Source organism: Phalangium opilio, unplaced genomic scaffold, assembly GCF_054372755.1.
Source record: "Phalangium opilio isolate 3A_F unplaced genomic scaffold, DU_Popi_V2 ptg000082l_1, whole genome shotgun sequence".
Taxonomy (NCBI): domain Eukaryota; kingdom Metazoa; phylum Arthropoda; class Arachnida; order Opiliones; family Phalangiidae; genus Phalangium; species Phalangium opilio.
The window spans coordinates 18,492,107-18,517,684 of record NW_028324189.1 but is presented as its reverse complement, the minus strand read 5'-3'; the positions used below and the strand labels follow the sequence as shown (position 1 = coordinate 18,517,684).

Below are 25,578 nucleotides of genomic sequence, written 5' to 3'. Positions count from 1 at the left end.
GATTATTTCGTGCGGTAGAACTGATTTAACCACTGAAAAGATAAAAAGAACACATTATGTGTGCCCCTTGAACAACAGAGGTATCCAAATGCCTCGAATTATTGCGACAGCCACGGTAACGACAATACTTTATTATTAATTTAGTTATTATTTTTCTGTGAATATTGAGAGGTTAAAAAATAAAACACTGGAAAGGGTCAGTAGATTAAAAACAAGAAACAAAAGGGAAAATAGAAATTCCCCGAAAACTTTCAAAACATTTTAGTGAAAATAGAAATTTCCCGAAAACTTTCAAAACATTTTAGTGAAAATAGAAACTCCTTGAAAACATTTTACAAAAACATCCCAAAGGTAATATTTTTCCATAATTCTACAGGGCCGGTAGGCCCTTGTAGATATGACTTGATACTCTTTTGTAACGTTAAAGCAAAATTCACATGCTTTTGCCAATTTTCCTATGGAGATTAACATGGGGTTTTTCGTGATGTTTAGCCACCTCTAACCGAAAAACTAGAGCGAAGTTACTCTTCGGAATACTCTTAATTTAACAATTAAGTATTCAGGGTGTGCGATCGGCTAGTCTAATCACAAACAATTAAGTCTAAGTATGTTCATTTTAGTTAATTACGGAAGTACAGCTCTTGCGTTAAACGTCAGGTTAACCTGTTAGCGTGCTGATACCCATTTCTTCAATTTTCAAGCATATTGAGAACAAGGGAGGGCCTAGCTTTGTGCCTAATAACAAGTTAAGTTGACATTTTCAGTTTGATTCATTCTGTGGAAGTTGAACCATGGAGCCTGAATCTTAAATAGATACAGGCTCCATGGTTGAACTTGTTTTTGAGCAGTCGACGCTTGTTTAGTATTTTACCGGCTTAAAATATTTATTTCATTTTATAAATTTTCTGTAACACTCTTGCTAAGAAACACTTTGCTATCAGGTCGAAATTTTGTTTAATAAAGCAATCCAGGTATAAAACTAAAGGTAATTGATTTCATTATATTATAAGATATTTGTTTTTGGATGTTCTTTAAGACCAAGGCCTAGGTTATTTATGTATTGTATTTGTATATATTCTTGATTCTCGGAGTCGGGACTCGGGAGAACCCAGTTACACTTACCCAGCTTCCGAGCCTCCAGTGTCGTCTAGTTTGGCTTACGCTCTCGTGTTTTTAAGCTGAAGGTTATGTTGCAACGTTTTTTGTTTACAGACTTGGATAATTTTAATAATAGTGATGCTTCTTGATCTTTACTCTTTAGGATAGTAACAGTATGTTGTAGAAAAAGAGCTACTACTTGAAGGACTTATCTTTATTTTATTTTAGAAGTATTATTAAAATTTCAGAAGCTCCGCAACCGTTACAATAAGTGTTTCTATAGCAGTTAATTCAACATTCCTTTGAGGTATACAGGGTTTTAGTATTTGTTAATCTCACTAAAATGCTACTAATTCAGAAGGTGTGTGGTATAATTCCTGAAACTCAACCAATGTAGAGGACGACATTATTCGTTAAAAGAATTTTTTCCTGTTGCAACAAACCGTATATAATATTTCGTTTTATAAATTATTTGTTACCAAGGGTGGATTGTTTAATTCAGAAATATAAGTAACAGTGGTGCTGGTTAATCCAGGAGAACATTGTCTTTACGTAATTTAATTAATGAAATAAATTACATGTGGAGATTTTTTCAACGTAACCATGTGGGAAACAGAGGGTTACGTTCGCTTTCTCCACAGTCCTCATTGCCATTTGTTTAATTGTCAGAATTGCTATGAATTGTTTAGGTATTTGATTTAATTACTGGTATTTAAGCGAAACTATGGAATCACATCATTCATTAACATTGTAAACTTTGTAGTGATCCCTTGTAACGGGCTCCCCGTTACAACATATTTTATTGTTAATCTTCACGTTACCGCAAATTGGAACTAATCAAAAACTCATCTAAACAAGCTCAATTTATAAGCTAAATCAATATTGCCAAACCACAATCCTTCATTAATTTCAACTCAATTGTTAGGGTGAATTTAAACATAATATATACATATTTTGGATAAAAACTCGAATAACTTTTAAATGAACTACTTAATTAATATTAAACCTGTATAGCTGTTGATAAAGCCCCATATTTCTATTTCACACTTAAGTTAATTTCAATTATCTTCAAAGTACATTAATAAGGCTCGAAATTCAAAAGTTTATAGTAAAATAAGAATCAAAAACTCCACTAAAAATGCTATTAAGTTGAATTATTTATTGACATTCATTTTAGAGCCTAATCAAGATAAACCTTTAAATTAAACTCAATCAAGATAAACCTTTAAATTAAACTCAATCAAGATAAACCTTTAAATTGAACTCAATCAAGATAAACCTTTAAATTGAACTTAATCAAGATATTCCTTTAAATTGAACTTAATCAAGATATACCTTTAAATTGAACTTAATCAAGATATACCTTTAAATTGAACTTAATCAAGATATACCTTTAAATTAAACTTAATCAAGATATACCTTTAAATTAAACTTAATCAAGATATACCTTTAAATTGAACTTAATCAAGATATACCTTTAAATTAAAATTAATCAGGATAAACCTTTAAATTAAAATTAATCAGGATAAACCTTTAAATTAAACTTAATCAGGATAAACCTTTAAATTAAACTTAATCAGGATAAACCTTTAAATCAAACTTAATCAGGATAAACCTTTGAATCAAACTTAATCAGGATAAACCTTTAAATCAAACTTAATCAGGATAAACCTTTAAATCAAACTTAATCAGGATAAACCTTTAAATCAAACTTAATCAGGATAAACCTTTAAATCAAACTTAATCAGGATAAACCTTTAAATCAAACTTAATCAGGATAAACCTTTAAATCAAACTTAATCAGGATAAACCTTTAAATCAAACTTAATCAGGATAAACCTTTAAATCAAACTTAATCAGGATAAACCTTTAAATCACACTTAATCAGGATAAACCTTTAAATCAAACTTAATCAGGATAAACCTTTAAATTAAACTTAATGGAGATAAACCTTTAAATCAAACTTAATCAGGATAAACCTTTAAATCAAACTTAATCGAGATAAACCTTTAAATTAAACTTAATCGAGATAAACCTTTAAACTAAACTTAATCGAGATAAACCTTTAAACTAAACTTAATCTAGATAAACCTTTAAACTAAACTTAATCGAGATAAACCTTTAAACTAAACTTGATCGAGATATACCTTTAAATTAAACTTAATCAGGATAAACCTTTAAATTAAACTTAATCAGGATAAACCTTTAAAATAAACTTAATCAGGATAAACCTTTAAATCAAACTTAATCAGGATAAACCTTTAAATCAAACTTAATCAGGATAAACCTTTAAATCAAACTTAATCAGGATAAACCTTTAAATTAAACTTAATCGAGATAGACCTTTAAACTAAACTTGATCGAGATATACCTTTAAATTAAACTTAATCGAGATAGACCTTTAAACTAAACTTAATCGAGATAAACCTTTAAACTAAACTTGATCGAGATATACCTTTAAATTAAACTTGATCGAGAAATACCTTTAAATTAAACTTAATCGAGATAAACCTTTAAACTAAACTTGATCGAGATATACCTTTAAATTAAACTTAATCAGGATAAACCTTTAAATCAAACTTAGTCAGGATAAACCTTTAAATTAAACTTAATCGAGATAGACCTTTAAACTAAACTTGATCGAGATATACCTTTAAATTAAACTTAATCGAGATAGACCTTTAAACTAAACTTAATCGAGATAAACCTTTAAACTAAACTTGATCGAGATATACCTTTAAATTAAACTTGATCGAGAAATACCTTTAAATTAAACTTAATCGAGATAAACCTTTAAACTAAACTTGATCGAGAAATACCTTTAAATTAAACTTAATCGAGATAAACCTTTAATTTAAACTTAATCGAGATAAACCTTTAATTTAAACTTAATCGAGATAAACCTTTAATTTAAACTTAATCGAGATAAAGCTTTAATTTAAACTTAATCGAGATAAACCGTTAAACTAAACTTAATCGAGATAAAGCTTTAATTTAAACTTGAGATAAACCTTTAAACTAAACTTAATCGAGATAAAGCTTTAATTTAAACTTAATCGAGATAAACCTATAAACTAAACTTAATCGAGATAAACCTTTAAACTAAACTTATTATTATCATTGGTTCGAAATTGACTCCAAAAGGACATCAGAGAATAGGGTCCCAGTTTTAACCAACCGTGTGGAAATTGAGTTATACGGTACTTTAGATTAACCACCCCCCTTCCTTTTTAGAATAGATGGTCTGTCAAGGCTAGTTAGCGCATTCGACGACAGGAAATGTCCGCCACTAACTAAACCATGGCAGCGGCCCCTTCTCGTAAATCCCGTATAAAATTTCGAGTTTAACAGAAACAAAAACTCGAAAGTTTCGAATTGCTTGAGATTAAAATAGATTGACGTCAGCCATAATTAGTTCCTATGTAAGGTGCGGTTCGACACATACAGCATGTATTTCTAAAAATTAATTACACTTACGCTGATAAAATATTTTCATTTGGCTGACGACAGTCATCTCGACAATCGATATACCTTTAAATTTAAACTCAATTGGGAAATATTTTCTTATAATAATAGAAGCAAGCGTAGTAGAAGTACACCCTAAAAAACTTTTAATATTAGGATAAACTAAAGTGGCCTGATCAAAATATTACTCCAACTGATTCAAAATACATTCAAATTGTGATAGTGGGTGTTCTTGAAACAAATTTAATCCAACTGAACTAAATCTATTTCACTTTCCTTTTATTTATAGGGATGCCTAGGGCTTTGGTTCAAGATAATAACTGAGAATTGTACTCCATCTTCATTTGCTTTAGATGAAAGGTTGCTTTTTCTACTATACCTTAGACGTTTGTTGTTTTCAAAAATGTAATAGAACATGCGCAATACGGCGAACTTAGGCAACTTCGAAAATAGCTGGAGAAAGAAAAAATTTAACAACTTAGTTTCAGAAAAATCAGAAGAATCTGTTTTCTTCTGATAATTTGAAAGGCGTTCACTAGGAAAACCCCAAATTAGTCAATTCGTCTTTGGCTTAAGAATTGATGTCCATTGTATTTTGATTTGCCTGTCAAGTTTATTATATTACTTGGCAGTGCGAGGAGGGCGCATCGAACTAATCCACAAAATATGGGAATAGACCATTTCGATGTAACCCCTGATGTAAATAAGAGGGAAAGACACATGGGTAAAACTTTGCCTTCCATCTCGCTTTTTGGCGCCTACATATCGCAGTGGGCATATCGGAGCAAACGTTTTTGCAATATACGGACCGCGTTCGCAAGTTCACAGAAAGCAATATTGGCTTAACTACATTATCACCGTTAAGGTTAAGATGTACGCGGCGATCGGCTAGGGTTACGAGAAACGCCTTGCCTCCCAATTGTCGAATTCATAAATTCCATACAAAAAGCCAACCACCAGTGGCGTTAGCCATTCGCGTTCAGTTTATTACCGTGAAGATTCTCCAACAGATGGCGCCAGCATTTTTTACGTTTTCTGTCGTCTGCTACACAGGTTTTAAATTTAGGGTTAGCCGTTAGAAATGGCTGGGCTAGTATTTTGCCGAATCCAGAAGAATTTGTGTGGGTTAAAACCAGAATCGGAGAAGCTCCTGAAGGTTCGCCTCTTGCTTTACAGCTTTCAATAAATCAAGATAGGTTTGAAGTTATTCATAACCTTGACATCTACGAGAGCCACATCCTATTTGCCAATGCTAATGAACCTCAAGATAGGTTTAAATCCCGATCCATTCTAATCCACGTACTCCTTGGAGCTCTACGAACACGGTAAACTCTGATGACTCTAGAATTTTGACACCATTATAAACAATAATGGGCTCCACTGGAATATTTTTGACGTCCTATTGTTTTAAATTGATAATTAATGAATTCCCAAACATATTAGTTAATTCAAAGTCGAAAAAATTGCATTTAATTCGGAAATACTTGGCACTAATTTGGAGCACGTTGGTTTTAAATCGGAACTAGTGATTTTAAATCGGTACACAGGCTTTGGAAAGCCGAAAAATAACTTTCAATTAGCACTTTGAATGAGTTAAATACAGATAACGAAAAGGCCAAGCGGTGTATTTGACACCGTTCCGAATTAGACGTCACCACCCTACGTTTTAAACTAGTAATTAACTTACTTTAAACGAGCAAAAGAAGTTTTGATAATTTTCTTTAAAAAGGGCTGGAATCATCAACAACGAAGCGCTATATTTAAGCCCTGTGAAAGAAACCGGAATATTATTTTTTGTTAGGTAATATTGTAAAATCTCTTAAATTTACGTTTTTTCTCGCGTTTGGAGTCTTCTAAGATTATTTTCCCGTAATTTCAGCCTTTAGATCTTTAGTACTTTTTTTTGGGTACTTTTTCCCAAATTGTATTGTTATGCGTTTTCAGTGATTTATTGATTTTCTCATCCGCATTTACATCCGTAATTCTTTCAAACTCCAAGTTTAGCTGTAATAAGAAAACCATTTGTATAAAATAACCCGAAGTTGAAAACAATGAGGAAAATGCGTGTGAATAACATAATTTCAAATTCATTTCCTTAGAGAGATAGTGATAGCATAAGTGAATTTATGGTGGTAGTAATGTCATAATTTCGGACTAAATTGAATCTCATTACAGACATATTCACTCTAACTCATTAATTTCCTGTCTGACAAGTTATTCTGGCTGAATTTCGTGTCATTTTAACGGTTTTTTAGTTGCTTTTAATAAGATAGTAGTTTACTAATAATGCACAGCTAAACCGTTTCTTAACAATTCAGAGTGGATTTAAACCGCCGACCATAATCACTTCTTCTCTTTTCCCTTAGAACTGCTGTAATGGTTAGTCCTAATACGAATTTGAAAATAAAATTACTTGTCTATAGTCCTTAAAAGCTGGATAGTCTTCCATGATCTCCAATACGCTTGTTCCTTCACGAATAGCTAATGCCCTGGCCGAAAATGTTCTTTCCATTCGGGAGTCCACCGCGGCTATATCTACTGTTTTCTTTTTAAGTTCAGCTTCCATGAACTTAATATGATTTCTAATTCTAATTTCGTCCTCCATGCTTTCTTCTATCTAAATGGCATAATAGAGAGTAAGGATGTCGGTATAAACCAAAAAATTTTACCCCCCCCCCCTGAAAGGGGGGGAAAGAAGGGGGGTAAAATTTTTGGGTTTATACCGACATCCCTGGGTTAGGGGGGATATGGGGGAATTGATGACGTCACGTGATGGTGTTGCGGGGGGGAGGAGAGGGGGGGAATTGACGACGTCACGTGATGTTGTTGGCGGGAAATTTGAATTGGTGCGTCCTTGTTGGTGGATGTTTTAGGGGTATATTTTAGCGTCTTTGGTGATGCTTGTTGTCGATTGTTGCGCCACCTGGTGGTGGGGTTTTTTTATTTTATGATGTGGCTAATTTTAGGCTTATTGTATGGTAGATCTTCCTTGTTGGTGGATGTTTTGGGGGTATATTTTAGCGTCTTTGGTGATGCTTGTTGTCGATTGTTGCGCCACCTGGGGGTGGGGTTTTTTATTTTATTTTATGATGTGGCTAATTTTAGGCTTTTTCTATGGTAGATCTTGAAAAAAATAGGCTTATGCTATGGTAGATCCTGAAAAGATAGGCTTATGCTATTGTAGGCTTAATTTATGGTAGATCCTCTTAGGCTTATGCTATTGTGTTTCCTTAAAAAAGGTAGGTTTTTTCTATGGTAGATCCTTGTTGGTTTATGCTATATTAGATCCTGTAAAGATAGGTTTATGCTATTGCAGGCTTTTTCTATGGCAGATCCTGGTAGGTTTATGCTATATTAGATCATGAAAGATAGGTTTATGATAGGCTTAGTCTATGGTAAATGCCGAAAAAGATAGGTTTATGCTATTGTAGGCTTATTTTATGGTAAATGCCGAAAAATATAGGTTTATGCTATTGTAGGCTTATTTTATGGCAGATCCTGGTAGGTTTATGCTATATTGGATCGTGAAAGATAGGCTTATGCAAGGTTTATTCTTTTGTAAATGCTGAAAAAGATAGGCTTTTGGTATTTTAGACTTATTCTATGGTAGATCCTGGCAGGCTTATGCTGTATTAGATTCTTTGGTAAATGCTGCAAAAATATACTCTAATGCTAGGTTATTCTATGGTAAATCCTAGGCGTTTTAAAATAGCTTCGTACATGCATTTTATAACTTGATCATTCAAAAGGTTGTAGTGAAATTTCATAAAACTAAATTTATCGTTCAGTTTCCATGCCTCGGTCTTTGTTAGAGTGAAGACGCTACCCGCGTTGAATACTATCTCCCCTCCCTAACGGTTACTTTTATTTTCAAGTTTAAGTAACGATAATTACCCCAGTCGCTGAATAGATCTCCGTCCACTCCTCCATAAATTCCTTCAAAACGTCTTCTGATATGGTAACAATGAATCTATCCTTTTCTGTCAAAAGTAGACTGGCTCGTATTCACCCCGAAAACGGCATAACATTCTCCCCATAGTCTAACGAGTGCATTTGCGCGGTTTTCTTGAGAGTTCGGGTTCATAATTAGCCTGAGGGTATATTGACTGATGCTTTTTTATTGTCCTTTCTTGGCTACATACCAGGTGATTTAGGACCTTAAAAGGGGGCGTGGCTAAAGCGTAACGAATGGAATTTATCCCCGTCGGCTTTTTATTTATAGGTAGAATAACCTGGTGGTGGTTTTCTTGATGGCGTCAGCACTAATTTTTGATGACGTCACGTGGCGGATACCTGTAGGGGTAGGCTTATGCTAGGCTTATGTTATGGTAGATCCTGAAAAGATAGGCTTTTGCTAGGTTTATTCTTTGGTAAATGCTGAAAGATATGCTTATGCTTGGTTTATTCTATGGTAGATCATTAAAGATATGCTTATGCTAGGTTATTCTATGGTAGATCCTAGTAGGTTTATACTATATTAGAGCTTGAAACATGGACATTTGCTAGGTTTATTCTTGGTAAATGCTGAAAAATATAGTCTTATGCTAGGTTATTCTATTGTAGATCCTGGTAGGTTTATACTATACTAGTTCTTGAACCATAGGCTTATGCTAAGTTATTCTATGATAGATCCTGAAACAATGGCTTATATGTTAGGTTATTCTAGTTGTATTGGCGGAAGAATCAGAGTTTGTATTAGGTTTAGAACATTTAATGAGCACGAAAATTTGATTTTTCATAGAAAAATTACTACCGTTTTTTCATACGATTACCACTAAAATACACATGAATATTGATTAAAATACTGGCATTTATATAATACTACCTTAAAAACACCAATTTTACCCTGCACAAGTGGCTTATTAGAGACTATTACCGATTTTCTATACGAATAATAATACTAAACTACATGGGATTTATATAAAATACATGCAAAGGTTATAGCTGACTACTATTAAAATACCCATTAATATTGAATAAAATACTGGCATTTATATAATACTACCTTAAAAAACACCAATTTTACCCTGCACAAGTGCCTTATTATATACTAATGCTGAAAAAAATACAAACAATACTAAATTACAGGTGATTTATATAAAATACATGCAAAGGTTATAGCTGACTACTACTACTAAAATACCCATGAATATTGATTGAAATACTGGCATTTATATAATACTACCTAAAAAATCACCAATTTTATCCCGCACGAGTGGCTTATTAGAAACTAATACTGAATTTCATGCGAATAGTACTAAATTACACGTGATTTATATAAAATACATGCAAACGTTATAGCTGACTACTACTAAAATACACATGAATATTGAATAAAATACTGGCATTTATGTAATACTACCTTAAAAAACACCAATTTTACCCTGCACAAGTGCCTTATTATATACTAATGCTGAAAATAATACAAACAATACTAAATTACAGGTGATTTATATAAAATACATGCAAAGGTTATAGCTGACTACTACTACTAAAATACCCATGAATATTGATTAAAATACTGGCATTTATATAATACTACCTAAAAAATCACCAATTTTATCATGCACAAGTGGCTTATTATAAACTAATACTGAATTTCATACGAATAATACTAGATTACACGTGATTTATATAAAATACATGCAAAGGTTATAGCTGACTATTACTAAAGTACACATGAATATAGACTAAAATACAAACATTGTTATGATGCAAAGTGAAACATACCCTTTTTTTATGAAGCAAAAGTTGATTTGTATTAACTATGATGCTTCCAAAATTCTATTTCATCTCAAAAGTCACTGCCGTACCTGATTTAAATCTCTGGTGAATCATCTGTCCATTTGTAAAACGGGCACAAGTCCTTAATCCGGTATTTAAACTCACCGCACAGAGTACAAAAGTTTCGCTCGTCAAGAAGATGTCTTCGCTCTTTATGGGTCGACATACGGATAAGGTTTTTGGATTGAACTAAAACACAACGTCTGAAGTGCGCACAGTCACGTGATGTGCAGAAATAATTTAATTGGCCGCAGTCAGGCACGTCTTTTATAGTCCCATCACAATGAGGGCAGTGTAGATGACCCGTACGTGGCATGGGGGCATACCCTAGTTTTTTGAGGTTTTCATGAACATTTTCGGCCATACCGAAAGAGATGAGGTCAGATGAATGACATATACCGGAATATTATTTGGCCATCCAGGTGTGTGTGTTAAATGACATTAAGGGGGAGGAGGCGGTCGAACATGGTTCATAACAAAGGAATTTATCCCAATCTGTTTTTTGCTAATAGGTAAACACGTTCAGACGTGTCGTAATGGCTTTTGGGGGCGTGGTCGATCCAGTTGTATTGTTATCAAGGGAATTTATTTTGTCCTTTCTTTAATTGGAACACCCACCAGGTTTATGACATTACAAGGGGGGCGAGGGTAAACCTTTATCCCCATCTGTTTTTTATTTATAAGTAAACACGTTCAGACGTATCTTAAGGGCTTTGGGGTGGTGGTCGTACCATTTGTATTGCTATGAATGGAATTTGTATTTAGAGTGATTTATTGCTTTGTTAATTGGTGGCCCATCCTACCACCAAACATTTAATTGATTCCAGGTGGTTGCCCCGAAGGCATTATCCGGACAAGTTATGTTTTTGTAGCGTTAATTGAAAATTCCTAAAACCCCATAGGAATACATGGGAAAATGAATACACCACCGAAACGAAATCAGTCGTTAAGCATACATTCTACCGACACGAAACAGGTCATTTGAAAAACATTTCAAATTGTTAAAATCGTTGAGTTAAATTTTAGCTAAATTTACCAAATTTACCCTATGTTTCAACAAAAAAAACTTTTAATTTAGCACCGATTAAGAATTGGGATACATTCCTTAACGGTATATATTCCACCCAAGGGGGGTGGGTGGGAGGGGGAATGAGATCAACAAAGATCTTAAGGGCATAATAAAATGATTGTAAAAATAACTCACTCTGACACGCTGAAGGGTCCGTTACCATTAGGTGGGGGAGGTTGCTACGTTCTCCCCATCCCCATTGTATGTTGTGAGTTGTTATGGAGTCAAGTACACAAAGGTTGACAAGAATGCGCCAGATCTTGGAGTACAACCCCCTAAAAACTACTTATTGTACTATTTATTTCATTGATCTTGGGAATGCTTAAATACCCTAATCTCTGGTTTCAGAGTTTGGACGAGATTGTTTGAAGAATGACGTCATCTTACAAACATGTTGAAACGCGCCCGTAAAGAATAACTTAATTCTTTTGTTAAGAAATACTCTTTGTAATCTCTTTTGTATTTTTAAAAAATAAATGTGTCACCTTTTTAATACTGTTTTCTTTTATTTCATATATTAAGTAATGGGGGGGGGGTAAAAGAGAGGGGTATGAACTATTGGTGATAAATAAATCGAATATTTCTATCATCATATTCATTCATCATCATGAACTCGTATTTGCAGAGATATCATAATTTTTACTCCTGGCCTCAAGATGGAAACTATAAAAAAGCTTTAAGCAGAGCGGGGTTTTATTCGTTACATACCGATGATATAGTACAGTGCTTCGAATGCAACGGCATTTTATTAGCCTGGAAACCCACCGATAATCCTTACGAAGAACATTTGAAACATTTCCCTAAGTGCAACTTTATCAGAGGTAGGCACACAAAAAACATTCCCTTTAGCATAGATGAAACAGAGACGTACACGAAGTCAATAAATAACAAAATCAAGATCGATGAAAAAACCCCAAGAAATAACGGAAGAAATTTATCATACCTTTAAAGTTAAAACTACAGACTTGAAAGATTAGTCTTGGAACTTTACGTTAGAAAACAACTAAACGCTTTGTATATCAAAGAAAAACTTAATGACTTACGTAAGATTTAAAAATAATATTAAAATTTATCATCTTCCTTACGAAGATAGAAAAAATTACTATAGGTTAAATCAAATGCAATTTAAAATGAAAATTGAAAAAAATATCCTTTTTATTAGAACCTATACTTTCAAAGAAATTAAATAACTTTTTACTTTATATCATAGTCTTTATAAATTTATTCCTACAAAAGCATCCTTTGTTATAAGCTTACAAAACTATAAGCCTACACAATCAAATATCGACAGGTTGAGAAAAAAAGAGGAGAGTACGTAAAACCCGGTCCACGCCTTATCAGTGGCCGGCATCTTGTTTCCCATGCATATTTATGGAATTACAGAAGATGTAAAATATTATTTTCACTTTGGTCGGTGGCAAAGCAATTGATTCAAAAAAAATGTTGATAATGATATACAGATGGTGTACAGAACTAGGCAATATCTTCTATAAGTTCCGAATTGAAAAAGGGGGAGGGGTTGCAAGAGCTGAAGAAACTCACTATCGACCAAACATCAAAGGTAAACCTAATTTAAGAGAGGAACCTTGCGTTGACAAAGCATTCATTTACCGCCAAGGACGCTAAAATATGCCGTACAGAAATCCAGCACCGATTCAAATCTCCCGCCAATATCATCACGACGTGACGTCATCAACTCCCTCCCCCATCCCCCCAACACATTCCTGTTTCTAATTTGGACTATGAGAGTTCCACAAAGTGATTTATGGCTTAGTGTTTCAGGATCTATCATAGAATAACCTAGCATAAGACTATATTTTTCAGCATTTACCAAGAATAAACCTAGCAAAAGTCCATGTTTCAAGCTCTAATATAGTATAAACCTACTAGGAACTACCATAGAATAACCTAGCTTAAGCCTATCTTTCACGATCTACCATAGAATAACCTAGCATAAGCCTATCTTTCACGATCTACCATAGAATAAACCTACCATAAGCTTATTACTTTAATTTCGGGTAACGCAACAAAAAATATCTTAAACATGTTGAGACTTGTCAGGATATTGCCTTCGGGGCAAACACCGGGAAACAATTAAATGTTTCGTGGTAGGAAGAGTCGCCAACTAACAAAGCAATAAATCCGAAAATAGATTCCATTCATGACAATACAACTGATTCGACCATGCCCCTAATTCCATTAAAACACGTCTTTATAGTAAAAATAAAAACGGATGGGGATAAATTCTTTTGTTCAAGTTCTGTCCCTTTTTATGGCCATAGACCAGTCTGAACGATGTTACGTATAAATATTACGTATAAATAAAAAGCCGATGGAATGTCTTAACACGTTTGTGTGAGTCATAAATCACTCTAAATACAGATTCCATTGATAACAATACAACTGGTTTAGCCACGCCCCCTTTTTATGGTCCTTAACCACCTGGCCAATAAAGGGCAATAAAAAAGGAAAAGCACCTCAGGCTAATTACCAACCCCGCACTCAAGAAAATCTCTCGATAAAGATCATTCAGTCCTCAGCTTTTAACCCGTAAAGACCTGTCGTAAGAATGCCCACCAAGATCAGAGATTACCGCGTGAACGCCCGTGTTAGACTAAGTAATGAATGTTATGCCGTTTTCGGGGTAACTGGTAATGAATGTTATGCCGTTTTCGGGGTAACTGGATACGTGCCAAGCCTACTCTTGACAAAGGACGGAACAATTCTCACCATCTCGGAAAACGTTTTGAAGGAATTTATGGAGGTGTGGACGGAGATCTATTCAGCTATAGAAAATGGCGACTGGGGTAATTATCGTTACCTAAACTTGAAAATAAAAATAACCGTTATGGAGGGGGCTATAGTATTCGAGGATGGTAGCGTCTTCACTCTAACAAAGGCTGAAGCAGGGAAACTGAACGAGAAATTTAGTTTTATGAAATTTCACTTCAACCTTTTGAATGATCAAGCCGAAGTTATTAAATGCATGTACGAAGCTATTGCAAAACGCATGAATGGTATATATCAGAAATTTTTTATAAATCGCGGTAATACGTCCTACAATGATTATGACCGTGTAAAAAATTTCCTAACAGCGTGTATAGTTCCTTTGAGCATTTTCGAAGATTTTTGTATCTTACTTCGTGACAGAAACTTGACGCGTAAGCTACAATTTTATAATTTATTCAACATTTGCTTAAATAACGACGCGTACATTCGCGAATTAATTAATTGGAATTGATTGTGTTCATTAAAAGTTTTTGACTAAAAACCCGATTCGTAATAATAATAAGCCTAGAATAACCTAGCATAAACCTATCTTGCAGGATCTGATATAGCATAAACCAACCAGGATCTACAATAGCATAAGCCTATCCCTACAGGTACCAGCCACGTGACGTCATTAAAAAAATTAGCCGTGACGTCATCAAGAAAACCACCACCAGGTGGCTCAACAATTCAAATTTCCAATCTGATTGTAATAATAACAAGCCTAGAATAACCTAGCATAAGCCTATCTTGCAGGATCTTATATAGCATAAACCAACCAGGATCTACAATAGCATAAGCCAACAATAGCATAAGCCTATCCCTACAAGTACCAGCCACGTGACGTCATAAAAAAATTAGCCGTGACGTCATCAAGAAAACCACCACCAGGTGGCTCAACAATTCAAATTTCCCGCCAAAACCATCACGTGACGTCATCAATTTCCTCCCCCCCCCAAACACCACGTGACATCATCAATTCCCCCAACCCAAGGGGTGGCTTTATAACACCAAACATTTTACCCCTCCCCCCTGTAAGGGGGAAGGAAGGGGGGTAAAATTTTTGGTGTTAATTATTTAAGATAAACTTATTTCTATGTAATGACACAAGTGAGAGTTTGTATAGAACGAGTAATGAAGATTGCATCCGAATCGAAACACTACACGCACATCAAAGTTAATATCAAGCGAGTAGGATGATAAGATCTCTTACAAAACGATAACATTTCCTTTTTGCAGAATATTAAATGGAAATATTTTAAATATTTTCGGCGTTACGATTCTTTAAGTAGTTGTGTAGCTATAAAGCTATGTTTCATCTTAATATTCCAAGAACATCTTTTGATATTAACATTTCAAATTTGGTGTTTACTTTTTAATTCAGCTTTACTACATTTATATATATAGTGTAATCGCATTTTGGATATTTATTAGATAATATGGGTGTTAATTCTTCATCTATCCACAACTGTTGAAACGATTGGGTCTGTGAAATAAGATACCCTAGAAATAAACTAGAATTGACTTTGTTTCGCCTCCTCTTATAGGAGGTGTTAACGGTTCACAGTGAGCCGAAAGTTAAATACACCCTTCAGTGATACATTTTAGATCCTCATTAGAAATATTGAGGATACAAAGGAAATTGTGAAACGCTTAAGCTTTTGCTAAAGACCTTTGCAATATTTCCCCAATTTGAACTATGTATTTCCGGTTTTACTTGTGTTTAGAAAGTAAATTCGTCTCGGCTCGGAGAGGTTTGTTTTGGTTTCTCAACTTGTTTTTTTAAATCAGGACGGGAAAATACGTTACATGACATGATGAAACAAAAAATTAATAACTAATACACTCTGGGGTCCCGATTAATCCCCAATGTTGAAAATGCTGTTAGCAGAACGAAGAAGTGTCGCCGCAACGTCTGCTACTGGTAAGCCCTTTGTAGTTGCGGTCTGAGTGATAACCATTCTGGTCAATCCTGGTGACGGGACCGGGGCAAGGGGAGAAACATCACGAGTCGGTCTAAACATCGGAGCCCCGGATTGGGCGACTAAAAGGGAGAGCGGAATGTCCCGGATCAGTCTTGGCAACCCAGAATGGACCATCTGGGGTGAGACGGCAATGACCAATCGTGGAAAAGCCCGTAAAAATTTTACCTCCTCTTCTGGGCTGCCAGAGAAGTTTAACAGGACCACGATGTGTGTCCTCTGTAGCACTCGGGTTAAATCTTCCCTACACGCCTGAAAGGCACCTACGGACGGGCGGCGGTCCCGACACTGAACCAATACGGGAGAGTCATAACGGGAGGCAAAAGGCTTCCCGTTGAACGGACGGAGGGCAAATGCCAATATCTCGAGAGTAGTCTAACCCTATGGCCCCTACCGCTCGTATTTTGGCATAGGCCAATGCGTTACGTAGAGCTTGCTCGATTCCTGGGTCGGCTAGATATAGTTTGGCGTACAGGGGGCTGGCACACCGGTCGTCCCCATGACACCCTTGATCAGTAGCGTCTGGCGAATATAATCGTCGTGTAGTTCCTCCGGAAAAGCTCCTAGATGTGTAACACATCCCCGAAAGTTTGTTGGAAATAATTCCGGTGAATGTTGAACGTGGGCCTCGTAAGACTCGAGCCCAATGCCCACGCGGGACACGTAGCATGAGAGGGAACAGAAGGCATCAAGATAAGGAAAAGAGACTTCTGTCGGTACCCGTGGTGGTGGGGCCACTGGAACGGGAAATTGTCGGGCGGGACCCTCTGCGGGCTCATTGGCAAGGGGACGGATAGCAAGTTCCGGGGGCGCGTGTTCTTGGAGACGGACGATCTGTTCCATAGGTTTATTTTCTTGTATACGGACGATATGTTCCCTAGGTTCATTTTCTTGTATACGGTCGGTATTTTCCTGTTGACGGACGGAATGTTCCGGTACATTTTCCTGGGGCTGGACGGTATCTTCCGTAGGCTCAATTTCCTGTAATTGGGCGGCATTTTCAGGTAGGCGGACGGTACGTTCTGTGGGCACATTGGCCTGTAGGCGGACAGCAGTAAAGGTGGGCGCAAGGGTCCGAGGCCGGATGACTTGGTCCCGTGCAGATAGGTCTGGACAACTTCGGGCCTCTTGGAGAAATGCTATGTAATCTCTGTCATCCGGTATACTTCCACCTCGAGCCATGGTCCTATACGTTTGAAACAGAAAACATCACCATAAGGCGTGGCGTTTAATTTCAAATGGGGGGTACGCCACCGGTTGGGGCTTCATGCTAAAATTCTGCATTCCCAAGCGGCGTGCTTGGTCACGATGCGTTCCGAGAAAGGCTGAAATCTGTTTGTAGGATCGCAGCTTTTCCTTAATTAGTTCCGGAGTGTAATAGTACACGTCCTCAATTCGCCCTCCCGTATCCTTTCTCAAGACTACTTCCCTTTTCCACCCACTCCGAAAAGGAGCCATTAACAAATCGTCCTGAGTACTCTGAATTTGACCTATCTCCGTAAGAGTCCCTGATTTAGCTGTGCCCAACACCGGGTTCCTCTGAACCCCACGATTCCGCCTTCCTTCCCCGGAGGGGCCTGGTACCGCTAGGTCTACCCCTTGCTCTTCCTCAGCTTGAACCCGGCGTCGGAAATTATATTCCCGCCGTGGTATCGGGGTGGGAACGGAATCGTTTACTACCGGAATGATAAAATTTGGATCGGGTATGTCAGGTTCTATATCTATCGAGGGCGCATCCTCCTGACTTTGACGAGGCCGGAAGTCATATACTCTAACGGGCATCGTATCCCAGACAGTCTCCTGCCCGTCCCGGTACTCCGCCTCAGTAAAAGACCTTTCATCCGGGGTTATAACCATCTCATGTCCTTGCCCATCATCTGGGTCAGCAATGTTCTCTAGCTCCTGTATTACCGGCGGGATTTCAAGTTCCTCGGTTTCCTGAGTTTCGAGGACCACAGAGTTCAGCAGTAGTTTCAGCTGATTTATATGCCAAGTACCGGCTAAAGCCCCTGACTTCAAATCCATAATAACATAGTAAACTGGTGATAACTTTTCTACTACCCGATAGGGACCCTCCCATGCTGGGGCTAATTTAGCGGAGAACTTAGCTGTCGCGTTCGATAAGCTATGTCCTACTTTCCACACTAATTGCCCTACTTCCAGTTACCCATCGGAATTGTTCCGGTCATATAAACGTTTTTGTTTAGCACTGGCTTGCTCATTAATTTCCTGAGCAAAGTCAATGGACAACTGCAATTCTCAGTGGCTCATCCTCATAACCCCTAATCTCTACTTCTATGTCCTCGCAGACACCCACAAAGGTACGGTCATCCCAGGGAAACGTAGGCTCATAACCAACTGAATAAGGGGCAAGCTTTCGTCCCACTTCGTATGGACATTCCCGGTATAAATACTTATTATTTCGCCTATAACCCTGTTTGCCCTTTCGGTCACATTTGCGTGGGGATGATATGGAGACGTGAATTTCAATTGAATTTTTAACATTCGGCATAAGCGCTTCCATAATACAGATATGAACTGAGTCCCATTGTCCGATAGTAAGGCTGTCATAGTACCATGACGGGAAACATATTATAGTAAGATTTTGCACAATATGGGGGCCGTGACACTGATTGTCGGAATGATTTCTATGTACTTCGTGAAATAATCCACCATTACGACCAGAAACCTATTCTGGGACTTTGTGACTGGCAATGGGCCCATAATTTCAATCCCTACCAAATCCCCGGGATGTATTTTATGAGAAGGAATCATTAACCCTGATCTCTTCGTATTGCTGCTCTTATAGCGTTGAAAAATTTCGCAACCCCGGACATAATCCTGAACCAGGGAATACAACTTAGAATGGTAGTATTTAGCTTGCACCCGTTTATAAGTAGCGGTGCGACCTCTCTGACGCGATAGCGGGTGGTCATGATAGGCTTGACATATCCGTGGCACTATCGCGGTTGGAATAACTACCTTTTCCGGCTGAAAACCCTGGGCTTTCCGGTATAACATATCATCCTTTATTATATATAATTTTATGCCTTTCCCCTTTCTAAGACTTGTCTAATAGTCTGCCAGTACGGATCACCAGCCTGCGCTAACTTAATATCGGCCTTAGTTGCTACGTCAAACGGGAGACCCAATGCTACCGGTTTACACGATACCATATTGACCCGGACTTCCTGGCCTTCAGGACCGGGCGACTGCTCTAGGTCGTCCATTTCTAAGACCTTTGGACTGACTGTGTCGAAATCTGATACCGGGCATCGAGACAAGGCATCGGCAACCACATTTTCACTTCCGGATTTATGCAAGATTTCGAACTCCAAAAATTCCTGTAGCTCTAATGCTCACGGCATGGGCCGACCTTTCTTATCCTTCAAACGTAATAACCAGCAAAAGGCCCTGTGATCCGATAGGACCGCAAATTCCCGGCCCTCTATATAGTGGCGAAATTTACGGACGGCTTGTACGACCGCTAATGTCTCGTTCTCCGGAGTACTATATTTTAATTCTGTAGGTCTTAAGAGGCGACTGGTATATGCCAGCGGTACTTCCACCTCCCCTTGAATCTGGATTAACATCCCCCAATACCGATGCCACTAGCATCCGTGGTAACAATAAATTTCCCACCGGGGGTTGGAGCCTGCAGCATAGCTGCTTCCGCTATATCCTGCTTTAAACCCTGATAAGATGTATCCTCGTCGTCTCCCCACCGCCATCTCTGGTGTTTACGTTTTAGTCGATTAATTGGGGCCGTAAGATCCGCAAGGTCAGGAATAAATCGGGAGTGAAACCCACACATTCCTAAGAAGGATGAAACCTGTTTTATGGTTCGTGGTCTGGGAAAGTTCTTAAATGCTTCTACATTCTCCGGGTCTTTGGCCATGCACCTGCACCTAAAACATAACCCTAAGCCTCGGGGAGTGTGACGTCTACATAACTGCCCCCTCCCTCCTATAGCAGTCAAAAGAAAAGAAAACGTTTCCCCCTCTCTACCATGTGATATAGAAGTTGCCTCAATTATTTTTCTTTTCCAGATTTCCCCCCTCTCCGCGCCGACAAGAGAGAAAAGTCCAGTTTGGGGGACCAAAACCATGAAGGAAACATTTTTGGTCGGTTGCTAAAAATCATTGAGTTCTTATATATGTATTTCTAGAGTTTTTGTTGAATTGCCTTCGCGCGTACAAGATTCCTCGAATTTGATAACTATGTCATTAGTCGGTGGCGCCATCTGTCGACTGACGGGTGAAACTAAAAATAGTTTCTTCTGGCTTGAATTTGAAAATTAGGCTTAAGAAGACTTAAAGCGCGAAAGTTGAAAAACTGTTAGTTGAGCCTTAATAACTAAGAATTGGTTAAACTTCATTTTTATTAAATAAAAATTTGATAAATTTCTGGTGTAGTACTTGTTTTTACTTAAGATTATCTTTTTCATTATTAAAGTAACAAATAATATGAAAAGTTATTAATTTTACCATAGGTAGAAAATGATCAGATGAGAAGTGCGTTAACACTGGTAGGAATAAAAATGTTTCGTGGCATAAGCAAGTATAGAAATAAAGAATATTAATAAAGATTCAGAAGTTCAGCACTTTTTGAATTGTACTATTAAGATTTCCTACTAAAAATCCCGAGGCCATTAATAAACCCGAATGGACTCCGCATAAATATGATGCTATTTGCGGTGATCCATTAGAAATTTTAAATCGGTCTTAATTATTATTAGAATTGAACATACACAGCGGTTTTCAAACATTTCTTTCTGTCTAAAGGAGACAAAAGCGGCGATAGTAACGTTTACTTGTATTTTTTTCTAGTATGTTTTAAGTGAAATAGATCATTAAATAAACAAAAAACACTTGGAATTAATTTCAAAATATCATTTTACTAGGAATGTAATGACAGTTGAACAAAATTTATAGGGAATAGAAAATTTAGTGAAAATAACAAAAAACATGGCACTTTCTATTAAAGCTAAAGAATAATTTTTTAGGACACTTTTTGGTTTAAGGCTTAAAATTCATAAGCTTGAGCATGAATCGATTAAGTAATGAATAAATTCAACGTTTGAGAGAGACTTTCTTAAAGGGGCTCGCCAGACCTTTTGGGGGTACTACTTTTTATTGCGGTAGGAATATTGCTTCCGAAAATAGTGAATTGGCCTATGGTAGCGCCATATACCTATTTTTTCACGAAGCTGGCTGAAGCTCAGTTCGGTTCAGTTTCAATCAAACCAAACTTTTCAAATAAATATTTTCCATAATTCAAAGAACATGCTAAATATGTGCAAAGCAATTTATTTAGTCTTTGTACGTAACAAAATCAAACGAAGGCGGCAACGCGTCTTGGTGTAATTTGTATTGTTTGACAAATATTACTGTTGTTCCTCGTTCGGGTTTAATTAGTTAAATTTTTATTGGACAATGCCTTGCGCATGCAAAAGCAATAGTTTAAGCGCGAAAAAGCGGAATGTTTTGCGAGTGTAGAGCCGTAAACATTAAATGTACGTTTCTGTGCCAATGTGGCAAATTAATCGATTGCGCCAACAGCAAGTCTTTCGATGAATATAAAGAAGCAAAGAGAGAAAAGATTTCTCACACTGTTCCCAAAAAACGAAGTTCGGTTGCTGCTAATAACAGGTAATTTACTTGCATAGGTTAATAATGCCAAAATCTTAAATTTTCAGGCAAGCTCCAGCACTGAAAAAATTGAGAAGAGCGTAGAAATAAAGGATTTTACGCTTCGAGAAAGTCGCGTTACTCTTTCAAACACTCAAAAACACGATCTAAAGATTTGCCTATTGGATTATTTGAACCCTGTAGAATAGCGCTTTGGGAGAGCTAATATTTTTATCCATCCACCGGACTGAAACAATGGATGAATATTTTTGGTTTTATTGATGGTAATTGGTAATTAGTTCTGGTTAGTTTCGTGATAATTATTTAGCGACTCGTTTAACTAAACAATAAATTTAATAGTAAATGATAAAATTTTAAAGTATTACATGACCATTCGAGTCCAGCGACAAAAACAAGGTATAATTTTATAGTTTTAAAACTTGGAATAAATTTCCCGCTTAGGCAGTTGACCATTCGGGTCCAGCTACAAGGTAAAGAGTGTCTAAATTTACAAGTTTTACAAGGTATTTTTTATTCTACAAGATCTCCTCTCTCTCTAAGCTAGCCAATCATCTTCGAGCTTTTTGCGGTACACGTGCATAGGCAAGGATGATGGGGCACTTTGGTGTTTTTGGGTTTTTTGGGGACGTTCCCCTTTCGCTCGCTCGAGAGGGAAGATCTTATGGATTTACAGATTAACAATGATCGAGAAGTTCTTTTACAAATTTTTCTTATTTATACAAAGGTTATTTTTGAAGGGTTGGTGGTCTTTTGTAATTGAAAGTTCAAGGTTCTTATTTTTTAGTTTTATTTTATTTAAGGTATTTTTAGGGTCAGGTGGTTTTTTTATTATTTTTGTTCACTTGCACGTGATATGCTTAAGTTATACAGGTTCGATAGTATTTATACAATTTTATACAAATTTAAACTTAATTATTAACTAATTTTTGAAAACGCGAAAATTACATTCCCAAATTCTCAACAATATTAGCGGGTTTTACTGAACCTCTACATTCCTATACATGGGATACCATTCCTAGTTGTTCTCAAGTCAAGCGTTGGAAGTAGCAATTTTTGTTAAACATACATATTTTAACCAAGCCAAGACCCAGCTCGGCTCGAGTCAAGCCGCGCCGACGTTTTTCCGACCTCGGCTCATGAACAGTCCTATTGCACGTTCAAAAAAAACCTCGTCGAAATGTACCTGAACAAATGTATGTTTTCTTTGACGTTGAATGTATACAGACGAAAATATGTCAGGAAAAGCTGGGGGCGTGGGAACATCAGCCTATTTCATGTGTTAGCATCTCCGTCTGCGAGGATTGTATAGTAAAAACATCCCCAGACTTTAGTTGTGTCAAATGCAACAAATTTGACTCCGAAAACAACGATACTCCGGCGGCAATCCCATAGCACTATTCATGGATTATTTAGTCAGTTTATTCGACTTGAAGAAAGTTATCGTTTTGTTAGCAACTATAATAATCAATTATTGATTGGAGAAATTGTCGGTACGAGAAATTTGTACCTGAATCACTGAAATTAACGGTACACTTATTTTAGAAATATCTAATCTGTTATTCCTCGACTCTTACAACTTCATCCCCGTATCTTTATCTAAATTTCCTGCCACTTTCGGTCTCCCTAATGCTGCCAAAGGATACTTTCCCCATTTCCTTTTCCACGTAGTTGATCACGAGTTCGATACTGCGAGGTATGAAGAGACAAAATACGTGTTGGAGAACACTTTACCCCCTAAAGAGGCTTACGGTTGTCACTATTTTATTCGGAAGAACTTAGATGTCTTTCTGAAATGGCACACTTTTGAAGACAGTAAAGGGAAAGGATTTAACTTCTGAAACGAACTTTACTATTATTGCGAAAATTCACTTTACTTCTCTTTCTAGGGTGTATAACTTTTGATCTCTTCTTCTTAAAGTTACCAGAGTATACACCTTTATTTGTAATTCCGTTACTCTCTCTGGTGTTTATTCTTATGTTTTCCGGAACAATTTCGACAAGACAAAATTGTTGTCGTGATTTTTCCATGGAATTTAAAAATAGAAACTTTGGTTCAATTATATTAAAAACTTCATAATTTGAAAGAAGAGGCTTGAAAAAGTAACATAATACCACTTTCGTGGTAAAATATGATATGAAATTGTAAATTCGCATTCCCTTTAACAGTCTGTACAGTATATTTGACCATGTTATTAGATAATTATAAAAATTCATAAATATTATAATGAGAGCTGTGCGAACCTCATAGTAAAATATTTAAGCCATTGATCTGAAAGTTTGGCCGCCATGTTGGAAAATGGCCGCCGGGAATGTTATTTAGTCATACAGTATATTCTTAAAAAATCAAACTGGTAAATAATATGTTGAAGACCGTCTAAACATAATTCTTGAGTATTGAAGACGTGCTTCTGACAGTTTGGGCACTATCTTTGAGCATGGATGCTGGAAATGCCAAATATACTACCAATGTATAAATTTTTTAGATATTTCTTTATTGAGTAGATGATTTTCATGAACGTATTAAAAACTCTAAAAATAACTATTTCCAAATCGAAGTTATCGACCCCATCTTTAAAAATGGTTGCTGAAAAATTATAGTTTATACTGAAATCTGAGAAAGAAAAGTTATTCTAAGCTATATTACAACAAGGTGAATAATCTAACACCAAGGACATAGCTTTAAAGCCTACGAATGAACGTCTCATCTCGAGTGTTCCTAAAACTAGATATCCCAGGGCTAGGCCGAATATATTTACTGTAGAGTAAATAGTAGTTGAACACCCAAAGTCTTTCTCTCCTAACATTTTTTCTCGGCGCCAACTGACATCTGCCGCGGAAAGCTGGGTCTTTCTAAAAAATTTACACCCCCTTAAAAAATGAACGAAACTTCATTTTTTGGATTGGAGCTTGGGTCCGCTTGTGCTGAGCTTCTCGGCCAATAGAGAGACGGATATTTTATAAGACGATCGGAGTTCACATTATGGCGAAGCAAGTTAGGAATAAGGAATTGGGTGTAAATGTATTAATTTAAAAATAGATAAATGGCTCTAAAAACAAACTCAGAGTATTTCCGTGATAGAAAAATATATTTCTGTCGGCTTCTGATTCATCCATTATGTCCTAGCCATTGCTTGACTTGAAGATACCATCGGAAAGAATGTAATTTTGCGGCGTTGGTTTTTGGATGAAGCTTAGCGAGATCAAACACTGTTAATAAAAACTGTGCAGAGTGGTGACTCTGAGACAGCACAGAATTTTGACCAAGTCTGCACAGATTTAATTATGTGCTAATGTGCACATCAGTTTGATTGTGCGAAGCTACATAGAAGCAAGGCCACCTTTGAGCGGACAACCGACAATAAACGGCAGGAAAATCGACCATCTTAAAACGGACATTTCACCATCGATGGCTGTTTTGTAGACCACTTTAGACTGGAAAACCGACCATATTTGAACAGAATATCGGCCATATTTGAAGCATATATCGGTAACCTTGGATCGGACAAACATTAAGTGTAGAACATTTTATAAATTTTATCTATTAAATAAGAGATTTTGAACATTACTTTTTCGCGTATTGTGTTAAGACATTTGGATTTTAACCTTCAACAATCTGTGAGTACTCCTAAATTCTTTATACGCTAAAATTATAGAGGAAAATGGGCTTAAATACGCGGAGTACCAAAGGGGACCAAATTCCCAAGCTTGCGCCGAGTTGCCGCGAGGCCCGGGTAGTAGCGTAATCACGCAGCCCGTAGAC

At 36.6% G+C, this 25,578-nt stretch overlaps 2 long non-coding RNA genes across 2 annotated transcripts in view; both read right to left on the bottom strand.

Moving 5' to 3' along the window:
- LOC149653534 (uncharacterized) overlaps positions 1-25,578 on the bottom strand; it is a 399,454-nt gene that overhangs the window by 177,310 nt on the left and 196,566 nt on the right. The window lies entirely within an intron of this gene.
- LOC149653620 (uncharacterized) lies at positions 5,900-6,418 on the bottom strand. Its single transcript, XR_016370904.1, has 3 exons — positions 6,393-6,418; positions 6,251-6,330; positions 5,900-5,962 (listed from the first exon to the last, which is right to left on the bottom strand). It is a non-coding gene; the product is annotated as an uncharacterized LOC149653620 (long non-coding RNA).